Consider the following 11,942-nt stretch of genomic DNA (forward strand, 5'->3'; position numbering starts at 1 on the left):
CTACTGGATGTCTACTTGTAAAGTCGATTGTCAATTGATAGATCTAAAAAGGTCTGAAGTTTTTCAATTTGTCTCTAACATTCTCCATTCCCATTACCATGACCTGACTGTATGTCCATTGTCAAGAGTAATAGAATTTGGAAATGATTATTTTTCAGATTAAAGATGCTACTACCAAGGAGCGCTTCAGAAACTTGTAGAGGATGACAAGGTGCAGTTATCACAAAAGCCAAACATCGAGATCTATAAATCAATGTTTTCATTGGAAACTGATGTAAAAAACTAGTCGACTGAATCAAAAATATCATTGCTTAATAAAAAGATGTTTTTTCCACGAGAAAGGGAATTTCATAGTTGTCTTCACAATATATTTAAAGAAGTGTATGGTACGTATTTAAACATATATACTACCCCCTCCTTATAATCAATATTGAAACCGTTCAACTTTTGAAACATAATGACGAAAAAAGCTGGAGCTTAATTTGGCAAAGCCGCCCAATTCGCTAAATTTTCTTCCCGCCAAAATTAGTATTTTGTATTAGTACAATATAGTATGGCTGACTCAGTATTCTTTCTTTTAACTACAATTAAACTACTCAGTTTTTTAGGGCTTTAAAGTTTAAGGGTTTTAAGGGTTCATTGTTTTAATATTCATGAATTGCTTGTTAAATCTTTGAAATTAATTAAAAATGTTCATTGATTGTTATTCTTTTGATAACCAGGTACAGGTAGGTCTATCAAAGTATCACTTGTTGCTCAACCGTTATTTTGTGTTGCTTCAATGTAGAAATTTAATATTTAAACTTATTTTTTTATTTCTAGGTATGACGATCAACCTTCTTTGGTTCACACTTCAGCATTGCCATCAATGTTCATCATAAATTCGTTGATGGAATATTTAGATAATTGTTTTAACTTGTTTCTTGGTGGAACGTGAAGATTTGGAATCCAGGCTGGTTGGTAAATGAGATTTAAAGGCACTCTTCAGCCTAAACATGCTTATTAACTTTATGCTTATAAGAAAGTGTACAATTTTAAGGCATTCACTGAATTTTGGGTTTAGCTGTACTTGCTAAGGATTTGTAAGTTTTTCCAATCGATCATAGCCAATTTTAAGATTAAATCTTAGCTCTAATTTCCTTGATATATTTAGTAAAACACTGCTTTAACAGAATTTTCTTAAATCAATTCCTTCATGAGTAATTAGTAGATGTAATCGTCAGCAGTGCAAAATTACTCGAATCTGATTGGTTTAGAGGAGTGCAATTAATCGTTAATTGCACTATTACCACTTTTTGCACTCTTCGGCGGGGGGACACTTTTGTTCTCTTTTCTTTTCTCTCCCAAGTCCTGTGTCAGAGACTTTTTTTTACTATGTAATAAAATACAAAGACATTTTTTTTTTCTTCAATATAAAAAAGAACAAACACATTTTACGTTACAATAGCTTCTTTTAATTGAAAACAAAGAAATTACACTGCAATGTTTTCTTTTTAAACAAAAGAAAAAAAGGAGGTTTTCGAATGTTTACTGACGATTACCTCGGAATCGTATGTTTTGTCGTGCAATTAACGATTAATCACTCGTAACAAAGGAGAAAATACCGTAATTTGCACTCGTCCTTCGGACTCGTGCAAATTACTATTTTCTCCTTTGTTACTCGTGATTAATCGTTAATTGCACTCCAAACCATACGATTACTAGTACTAATCGTGTAGTCTGAAAGGACGAGGAAAATTCAAAACCAAAAAATCACGAGTGCTCATGTGATTACGAGCTAATCACACTGGTATTTTGTAAACTTTTGATATCAGCATCTTTTGCATTGAAAAACCGTTCCATTCTTCTCTGTCCTTTCTCTGTGTTATCGAATGATTTTTTCTCTCTCTTCTCTTTTCTCAAAATGAAAACCATTTGTACTAGTAATCGTATGGTTTGGAGTGCAATTAACGATTAATCACGAGTAACAAAGGAGAAAATAGTAATTTGCACGAGTCCGAAGGACGAGTGCAAATTACGGTATTTTCTCCTTTGTTACGAGTGATTAATCGTTAATTGCACGACAAAACATACGATTCCGAGGTAATCGACATTAGACAGTAAATAGTTTTGAAAAAGAATCTTTTTCTAACTTTTATATTTTTGTAAACATTCGAAAACCTCCTTTTTTTCTTTTGTTTAAAAAGAAAACATTGCAGTGTAATTTTTCTTTGTTTTCAATTAAAAGAAGCTATTGTAACGTAAAATTTCATTGTTTTTTATTATATAGTAAAAAAAAGTCTCTGACACAGGACTTGGGAGAGAAAAGAATAAGGGGACAAAAGTGTCCCCCCGCCGAAGAGTGCAAAAAGTGGTAATAGTGCAATTAACGATTAATTGCACTCCTCTAAACCAATCAGATTCGAGTAATTTTGCACGGCTGACGATTACGAATGAAATTGACATGTTCGAAAAAAAAAGACAGGGAGAAAAAATTCCTCTGTCTAACTGATCAAAAAAATCATTTATGCTTTCACTTTTTCCATAACTTGACACAAGGTGAGCCACCGCCCACCTGCCAGCAACCCATATTTAATTTTAAATGGACTTTTGATTGTCAAATGAATCTTTCCTCGTTCTTCTTCAATTAGCCTATTTTGCTTATTTCAAGTGTTATCAGAAGAAAATTTTTCAACTTGTTTATTAAGACCTTCATTAGATTTTCAAAAATAATTCCAGCCTCCCCCGTTTAGTTTGAACCCCCGCCGTTTATTAGGCACCTGAAAGTGGGTATTAATTTATAAGGAACAGGAGTTTCACACTTCAGCCATATAGGTCTCAACGTCGTCAAGTTTCACACACATCCTCAATTTCTAGAATATTTATTTTCACCATACTTAATTTTGATACTTAATTTTTCTAGCCTTTAGTTGAGTAGGAATGGAAATATATAATATATATTTTTTACATTTTTTTCTCTTTTTTCTAGAAAAAGAACCTTCACATAATCCAAAAGAGATCAAATTGTCTTACCCTTTCCGGCTTTTTTCAGCTTACTGATACTACTGATAATATTTACTGTTGCATTTTACTACCTTTTACTACTACCTACCAGTTTTAGAGCTTTTTGGACGTACCTCGAAATCTAGTCATAGAATCGTCCTGATTTTTTTGCACAGTGCTGACTATAAACCCCAGAGTGACAGAGCCGGATTTTTCAAAAATAAATCTTATTCCATGGGAGTTTGGCTAAAATTAGATATTTTTATCCTTCTTGAAGGGTGAATGTCTCTAGATTATATTTTTTGCCCTTGGAGACTGGGTCCAAAAATATCTTTTTGACAGCGCCAAACAAAACGTTAATCATTATTACCATACCATGGCACTTTTTCTTATCATGGTCATCACTTGTTAATCTGTAAATCACCCCTTTGTTATCAGTAACTGACCTCAACATAATTTTCTTATATTTTCCTTCTTATTCTTGGTGTTAAGTTAAGATGGGGTTTAGATTTTAACCTAAGGATGATTTAGACCAAAAAGTTAAGAATATCATGATAAAATGGAAAAACAAAATTCTTATAAAAAAGCGTATATTAAGTTGAACAAATACCAAAAAGTTAATCAAGCCTTGGCGGACATGGAAAAATTGTTTCGTTCCCATCGCAACGTGTCTTATAAATAGAGTGACCGGTCCAACGATCGAGTGAACGGTTTGACCACCGGTTCAACGATCGAGTGAACGGTTCAACGATCGAGTGGACGGTTCGACGATCGAGTGACCGGTCCAACGATCGAGTGAACGGTTCGACCACCGGTTCAACGATCGAGTGAACGGTTCGACCACCGGTCCAACGATCGAGTGGACGGTTCGACGATCGAGTGAACGGTTCGACCACCGGTTCAACGATCGAGTGAACGGTTCGACGATCGAGTGACCGGTCCAACGATCGAGTGAACGATTCGACCACCGGTCCAACGATCGAGTGAACGGTTCGACCACCGGTCCAACGATCGAGTGAACGGTTCGACCACCGGTTCAACGATCGAGTGAACGATTTTGACCTCGATCTAACTCCATATGTTTCTGACGGCCAGTCAGGCACATCCTGGCAAATGAACGGGGTATTTTTCACTTGCGACCATTGGCAAATGAACGGGGTCGAAAACGAAAGTGACGTAATAGCGCCGAATACCCAGTTTAATTGAACCGGGTTGGAAATATTTTGCTTCATTTCAAAGAACTGCATAGATGAAATTTTTTTTCCATGGGTCAATTTTGTCTTCGAAGATTGAAGAAACTTTTAATGAAAAAATAAAGTTCCCAGTTTTCTTCCTTTTTTCCCTTTTTCAGTTTGAAGTTCATTTTTATTCATTTTCACACTTTTAGCCTGAGATGTCCTATCTCATTTACACTGGGTGACGAATACCCCATGCAAATGCTCACCCCGTTCATTTGCCAGGATGTGCCTGACTGACGGCTATTCATATTGTACAAACTACAGACCAGACTGTATTAAGAGAAAATCACAAAAGAGTGCTTGTTTGGAGCTCCAATCACAACCCTAACCCTAAACTGATAATAACCAAATTCCTAGCCAATCTGATACGTACCACACCCAAACCACACCCATACCCAACCCTACCAGGTCGCTTGCAGGTCCTGACACTATTCCCGCATGCCGGATCCGAAAAATAGATACATGTCTTTCGCTTTTACGAAGAAGCCTTCACCAGGTTCTAAGTCTAAGAAGCTCTAATAATAGTAAAATTTTGACTTAAAAAATATGTATTATTTGCAAACAAATCCGCGAAATTTAATCCCCAAGTTGAGTTGATGTTAAGTATAATTCTTACCGAAATTGGATTCAAGCTTGACTTGTACCTTCAAGTAAAAAAATTCTATTGATAATCTTGATAAAATCAGATAAACAGCTGCGTTGCATGTTAGATTGCCGCCATTTTAATATTTCGCGCGCAAAAAAAAATGTATTTTGAACACGCATGCGCAGAACAAAAGCCGTGAAAATGCGGATATATATTTCTTTCCGCCCCCGGCCATAAATTAACAAGAAGAAAATTTCTACTTTTTGCTCCTATTACCTATTGAAAGGTGAAGATGATTTTCTCAACAACAAACCACAGATATCTGTAAAGCCCGAAGGGCTAGATAGGCAACTTTAAACTACATCTGCATCTGGCAAAAAAAAGTATAGCATTTAGCAAAAGAAAAATTTGACTTTTTAAATTTCGTGTCGATGGATAGGATCTAGCATTTTAATTGTTTTCGGAGCGCGAGATAAAAAAAGGCGAACTAGTGTATATGTATAAGAATTGCGAAGCGATCCAGGCAAGTCACTCGATTCTCAAGTTGCAAGCAAAATATTTATAGTTAGGGTCACACACTAGAAATTGCAAGTTGAAATAGATTCATAATCAATTCGTAAATGTAAACCCCGCGAAACCCCGACAACTGCTAAGGTTCAGGAAGACCGAGCCTCTTCAGAGATTTACTCAACAAACACTTCAGGCGTACAAAAATACGGCGTTTACTTCTACAGATTTGAGGAAAATTACTTTAATCATCAAAGTTATGGGCCTATTTGTGGTCAAAAAAGGTGTTTAATTTTGCATAAATTAATGCAGATTGTGGGGAAATTCCCTGTTTCCATCAGTTTTTGACCACAAATTTTGGTCTAGAGATGTTGTCGATGTTGTACTATGTACCAGAGTGTATCTCATGATTATCGTAGCGTACGGCAATTAATTTTGAGATTAGCCGTAGATATTGGGTTTTGTGTACAGACAAGAGATGTTGGGACTTTGATCTAATACATTTTTTTACATTTTTTGCTCAGTTTGAAGAGCTGTATCACGTGGTGTAGGTCTTTTTTTAATTTGAAGACCCCCCAAAAATCAATTTTCAGGCCTTGCAATTTTACCTGGAAACGTGATTTTGGAATCTAAATATACTAATTCGCGAGTTTCCACCGAGAAAAGTTAATTCTAAGATGTGTGTCACGAAATGAAACATTTATTTATTGAACTCAGCAGCGTAACCTGAGATCAGATTGTGAATGTTTTCTGCACACCACGCTGAAGCTCTAAAGGGATGTGTGCAAACAAACAATCTGACGAATATGCAATCTCGAAATCGTAAGGACCGCGTTCGAGGACTAGGAACAGCAACAAAGTTTTGCATGATTGTGTTTATGATGAATATGGCGCGGTTCAGAAGTTTACCGTGTGCGTAAGAAAATTACGAACATCTGTTATCAGGTTACAGCAGCGGGACTATACGGCTAATTTCAAAATTCATTGCCGTACTACGCAATACTACACGTACTACGTACCTTAAGGGAATAAATTGATACGAAGAGCCACATTTTAATGATAAAATCACATCAAAAATATGTTATTTATTAATGCGAATTGACCAATGTTAGGGCCAAATTCGCATTAATCAATTCCGCATTAATTAATTCCCTTAATCGCACGGTGAGTTATTTTTTCTTCTTTGGCGCGCCTTCAAATAGAGCAATTAATCGTTAATTGCATCCTGTAGAGAGCAATTAATCGTTAATCACACTCTTCAATGAGGCGCCAATATTTACAAAATTGAATTTAATGTTTTTTCTTACATTTCTTTTGCATCGAACGTTTTAATTGCATTCGAAATTTATTTTGTCAGAAAGAAAATCAATAAACAACAATAAAAGAAAGACATAAATAGAAGAGAAAAATATAAAACTCTCAGTGTAATTTCTGTAATTTACTTTCCTAACTGGGAAAAAGTAGTGAAAGCCATTGTGCGATTAGCTCGCAATCACATAATAACTCGTACAATTCGAAAATTGCACTCGTGATTTTTTTGTTTCGAATTTTCCTCCTCCTTTCGGACTCGGAAAATTAATAACAAACAAGCTAGATGCTAAATGGACCTACCTGATGATGAAAGTTAGATAGCAATGCAAGGAGAAAAATGAAAAAAAATCAGTGAGAAAACATAGCGTTTAGCGAAAATGCATAACGCAAGAAATTCATCATTGATTGATGGTAGGGGGAGAGCGAAGGGTTGTAGGGAAAAAATAAATAGAAAGTTCTGGTCGCAAAAATCAGTTTTATTGACAATTGAATCATGCTTGATAGTGAGCATTGTTATCAATAATGTTTTTGTGTGAAAAACATAGAAATATAAGGAAAAAATCCAATGAAAATCTTCAAAAACGGCGATTTCCGGAATTTTCAACCGGAAAAAATTTTTTCTCAAAAATCGAACTCGGCCATGTTTTGAGCATTGCGAATACGCATCTTCCTGCAAAAAATCAGAAAAAACTAAAAATAAAAATTCGAGAAAATGTCAAAAAACCGGTTTTTCCGGGATATTTCCGTCATTTTCGGCCGGAAAAATTTTTTTTTCGAAAATCGGGATCCATCACATTTTAGGTATTGTCATATTGCGTCAGTGTGCAAAATTTCATAAAAAAATATAAAGTACAGCTCGAGAAATTCAAGAAATAATGTCTTTCCGGTGAAAATAGGTTGTTCCGGCGACTTTTAAAATAGTTCCGGCTTCAATAAATAATCAATTTTATTGAAAATTGAAACATGCTTGATGGTGGGCATTGCTATTAATAATGTTTTTGAATGAAAAAACAACCAATTATAAGGAAAAAGTCCAATGAAAATCTAGAAAAACGGCGATTTCCGGCATATTTCAGGCATTTTAAGCCGGAAAATTTTTTTTCTCAAAAATCGGACTCAAACATGTTTTGGGCATTGTTCATACGCATCTTTGAGCAAAAAATCAGAAAAAACTAATGCTAAAATCTCGAGAAAATGCCAAAAATCCAGTTTTTCCGGCATATTTCCGGCATGAATGTTTTTCGAAAATCGAGCTCCATCACAATTTAGGTATTGACATTTTGCATCAGTGTGCAAAATTTCATGAAAAAATATAAAGTACAGCTAAAGAAATTCAAGAAATACTGTTTTTCCGGCGAAAATCGGCTGTTCCGGCGATTTTTAGAAAGTTCCGGCTTCAAAAATCAATTTTATTGAAAATTGAAACATGCTTGATGGTGGGCATTGCTATTATTATTAACTAGCCATAGCTTTCACTAACTGCCACCCGCTAGTACAAATGCTTGTAAAAACTAATTAATGCTAATTAAGGCTTTTTAATGCTTTATAGCAAAAGTTTGGAAATGATTTAGAATAGTTAGAATGATTCTTCTCAACAGCATTTTCTTTGAGATGTCAATGAATAAGCTAACATAAATGAAACATATTTTTTTTCTAAAAATGTGAAATACTTTTTACAAAGAATAAAATACGAATCTTTAGGAAAAGTGTCCAGGTAGAATCAATTACAGATACTAAACCAGTCAAAAGACATGCAACTATATTTATTTCAACCAGTTTGAAATATAAATAAAACATAGTAGAACTAAACAGCATAAGAAATGCTATGAGCCAGAAACATAACGAGCAGGAACCAGAAATTGACAGGTAACAACGTACTTAGGAGTTTTTCCAACGGTTTAACAAAGGATATTGTGATCCAAAATTGTTTACATTAAATGGATTTACCAGTAATCTAGAAGCTGTAACAGCGTCGTGTAAAGGATGGAAGATGATAGGACGTAACGTGGTAATAGTATCAGTAATGAGGTAATATTGATGAGCAGGAAGCAGGTATTAACAGGAAATAGCGTACATTCAGGACTTTTTCCAATGGCATGATAAGGGATCCTCGTGGACAAAATTGTCTACATTAAAAAGATATCAGGATATGCCAGTTATCTTGCAGTTGTAACACAGCAATATCGTGTAGAAGGATGGAAAATCATGACGTAACGTGGTAATAGTAGCAGTAACGAGGTAATATTGCGTTGTCAAGGTAAACGAATCCACATTCATAAAATAAGCTTAAATGGAAAATAAGAAACATGAAATTAGATTCTATATAATGAGTGTACTGAAATTTCCTCAAAATAGACCACTTCTTACTTGTTTTGGTTTGTTTTTGTGATCTCGCTTGGTCTCACTTTTGTTTAAGATTTTCAGCTTGAAAACCAAGGTAAAAGAGACAAAAAATGGGGGCAAAATTGGGGGTATTTGTCTCAATTATCCTTGTATTTCAATGCAGCTTTGCTAGACTAAACAAGACAAACCAAAACATAATGACATCACAGTGAATTGGTACACAAAAGGTTCTTTCAATTTCAGATAATAATTTCCCAAATACCGTGAGTGGTCCTAAATCCGACAGCCCTGCCTAACTCCGACCCCCCAAATAACTGCTATGAAAAAAAATTCTATGGTTACAAAGATTCCCTCTCCAAGTTGAACAATAAACTATATTGCAAGAACTCATGAAACAAAACATCTAACAAGATGACTAAAATGTCAAGATGTCAATTAATGTGATAAAAAAAGTGTGAGTTGTAATAATAATTACCTCTATTTATTCTGAATCCATTGCTCGTGTTTAAAAACATTAACAATTTTGTAATAAAAAATTATGTTTTGTATAAGAAGCAATTAAAGTTTTGGTTCAATTAGTAATTTTTCAGTTTAATTGATACTTTGGTATCTTCGTGCGTCACAGCGAAAGGTTTGTTTTTATTTTAGTTTGTATCTTTGAAAGACCCCATCGGATTTAGGCAGGGCTGTCGGATTTAGGACCACTCACGGTAGTGCCTGGTAAGTGTCAACAAGAACAAATGCTAAACATAAAACTGCATAATAGATCTATAAAAGCAAGCACACTTAATGAAAAAAAAAATGTACTTACTCTGACTTACTGTCAAAGTACTATAATGCAGGATCTTTATGTATTCTTGTTGGGAGTAGAGTCTGCTGAATGACGATTGTTGAATTATTTAGTTACAGCGGAATTTTGTTGCCAATTCAATTTCCAACAATAATCACTTTTGTCCATATATCCATATATGGATATATTCATTATTTCATTGTTTTACTATCAGACTTGGTAATCATTGTTCATTATTGTTCTGTGGTAAAAATTAAACATCAATTCGTTCACATTATGTAATCACTTAGAACTTGGAAGTAATAAATGTAAATTCAAATCAATAAAATAAAATTTGTACAAAATCATAAAGTATCTCAAAGTCACAAATAATGAGTCCTGACTGCAGGAGAGACTACTTGTTTTTAAATTCTTCCAGAAATTTCCACGGAACCCAATTTCCACGCATCTACCTTCTTCCTTTCCTGAATGTTAACCAATCGGACAAATTTTATATATAAGCGGATAGGAAGAAATGAAAACCCGCCCTAAAAAGCAGTGTAAAATTCCCGCGGCGCTTGACGTGAAAAATAAAAGCCGTCCTGAAAAAAAAAAAAACAATACCGAACATTCACGGAAAAGACTAACTACGGATAGGCTTGCGCGACAACAACAACAAAACAAAAATCCGAGATTCCAGTCCAACAATCCTTGCGCCTGAAGCTATGAGTGCCTCCTCACTCGCTGACGCTCGTTGCGGGGGCAATAATGTTTTTTTTTTGTTTTTTTTCAAATCTCTTTAATCACCAAAATACTTGGTATAATAAAATATAAAATATAAAATATCTCTGTTTTGTTTACAATGTTAACAGGTTATACATTTTTCTTTTCTTTTTTTTATATATATACATATGGGTGTTGTGTGCGACAGTGTGTATCGGAAAGAGGGACCAATCTTAAACAAGCGGGGCCTATCCGGATGGAAAGAGTGGTCTCTCCCTCGTAAAACCCACAGACGCCACAACGCCATATAGGAAAATCACTGAGCGGATGTGGATATCAGGGGAATCCCCTTCGAAAAAAAGAAAAAAAAAGTAAATACATTGTAAGCGGACCTGGATGGAAGCATAAGAGAATAATATAGGGACGTAAACAAATCAAGGTTGATGAAAATCAAAGAGTTGCAAAGTTGACAAAATGGCACTGGAGGGATAACTAGTTTAGGCACGTAAATTTAGTGAAAATAGGATTAAAGAGGCTTACAAGAAATTTTGATATCTAAAGTAATCTATAGAAAACATCTTATAATCATTATTTACTAAAATATAAAAAGGAGATCAGACATTCCTTTGGATTCCTTTGGAATGTTTTTGAATGAAAAAACAACCAATTATAAGGAAAAAGTCCAATGAAAATCTAGAAAAACGGCGATTTCCGGCATATTTCAGGCATTTTCCACCGGAAAAAAATTTTTCTGAAAAATCGGACTCGGCCATGTTTAGGGCATTGTTAACACGCATCTTCGAGCAAAAAATCAGAAAAAACTAATGATAAAATCTCGAGAAAATGCCAAAAAAAACAGTTTTTCCGGCATATTTCCGGCATTTTCGGCCGGAAAAAGATGTTTTTCGAAAATCGGGCTCCGTCACAATTTAGGTATTGACATTTTGCATCATTGTGCAAAATTTCATGAAAGAATATAAAGTACAGCTCAAGAAATTCAAGAAATACCGTTTTTCTGGCGAAAATCGGCTGTTCCGGCGATTTTTAGAAAGTTCCGGCTTCAAAAATCAATTTTATTGAAAATTGAAACATGCTTGATGGTGGGCATTGCTATTAATAATGTTTTTGAATGAAAAAAACAACCAATTATATGGAAAAAGTCCAATGAAAATCCAGAAAAACGGTGATTTCCGGCAGGAAAAATTTTTTTCTCAAAAATCGGCCAAGTTTTGGGCATTGCTAATATGCATCTTTGTGCAAAAAATCAGAAAAAACTAATGATGAAATCTTGAGAAAATGCCAAAAAACCGGTTTTTCCGGCATTTTCGGCCGGAAATGATTTTTTTTCGAAAATCGGGCTCCGTCACATTTTGGCCATTGCCATTTTGCATCTTTGTGCAAAAAATCAGAAAAAACTAATGAGCCAATCTCGAGAAAAGCTGGTAACAGACGAACAGACAGAGGTTAATTCATAGGACCTCCA

The sequence above is a fragment of the Clytia hemisphaerica genome, unplaced genomic scaffold (genome assembly GCF_902728285.1).
Source record: "Clytia hemisphaerica strain Z4C2 unplaced genomic scaffold, Clytia hemisphaerica genome assembly, whole genome shotgun sequence".
Lineage (NCBI taxonomy): Eukaryota > Metazoa > Cnidaria > Hydrozoa > Leptothecata > Clytiidae > Clytia > Clytia hemisphaerica.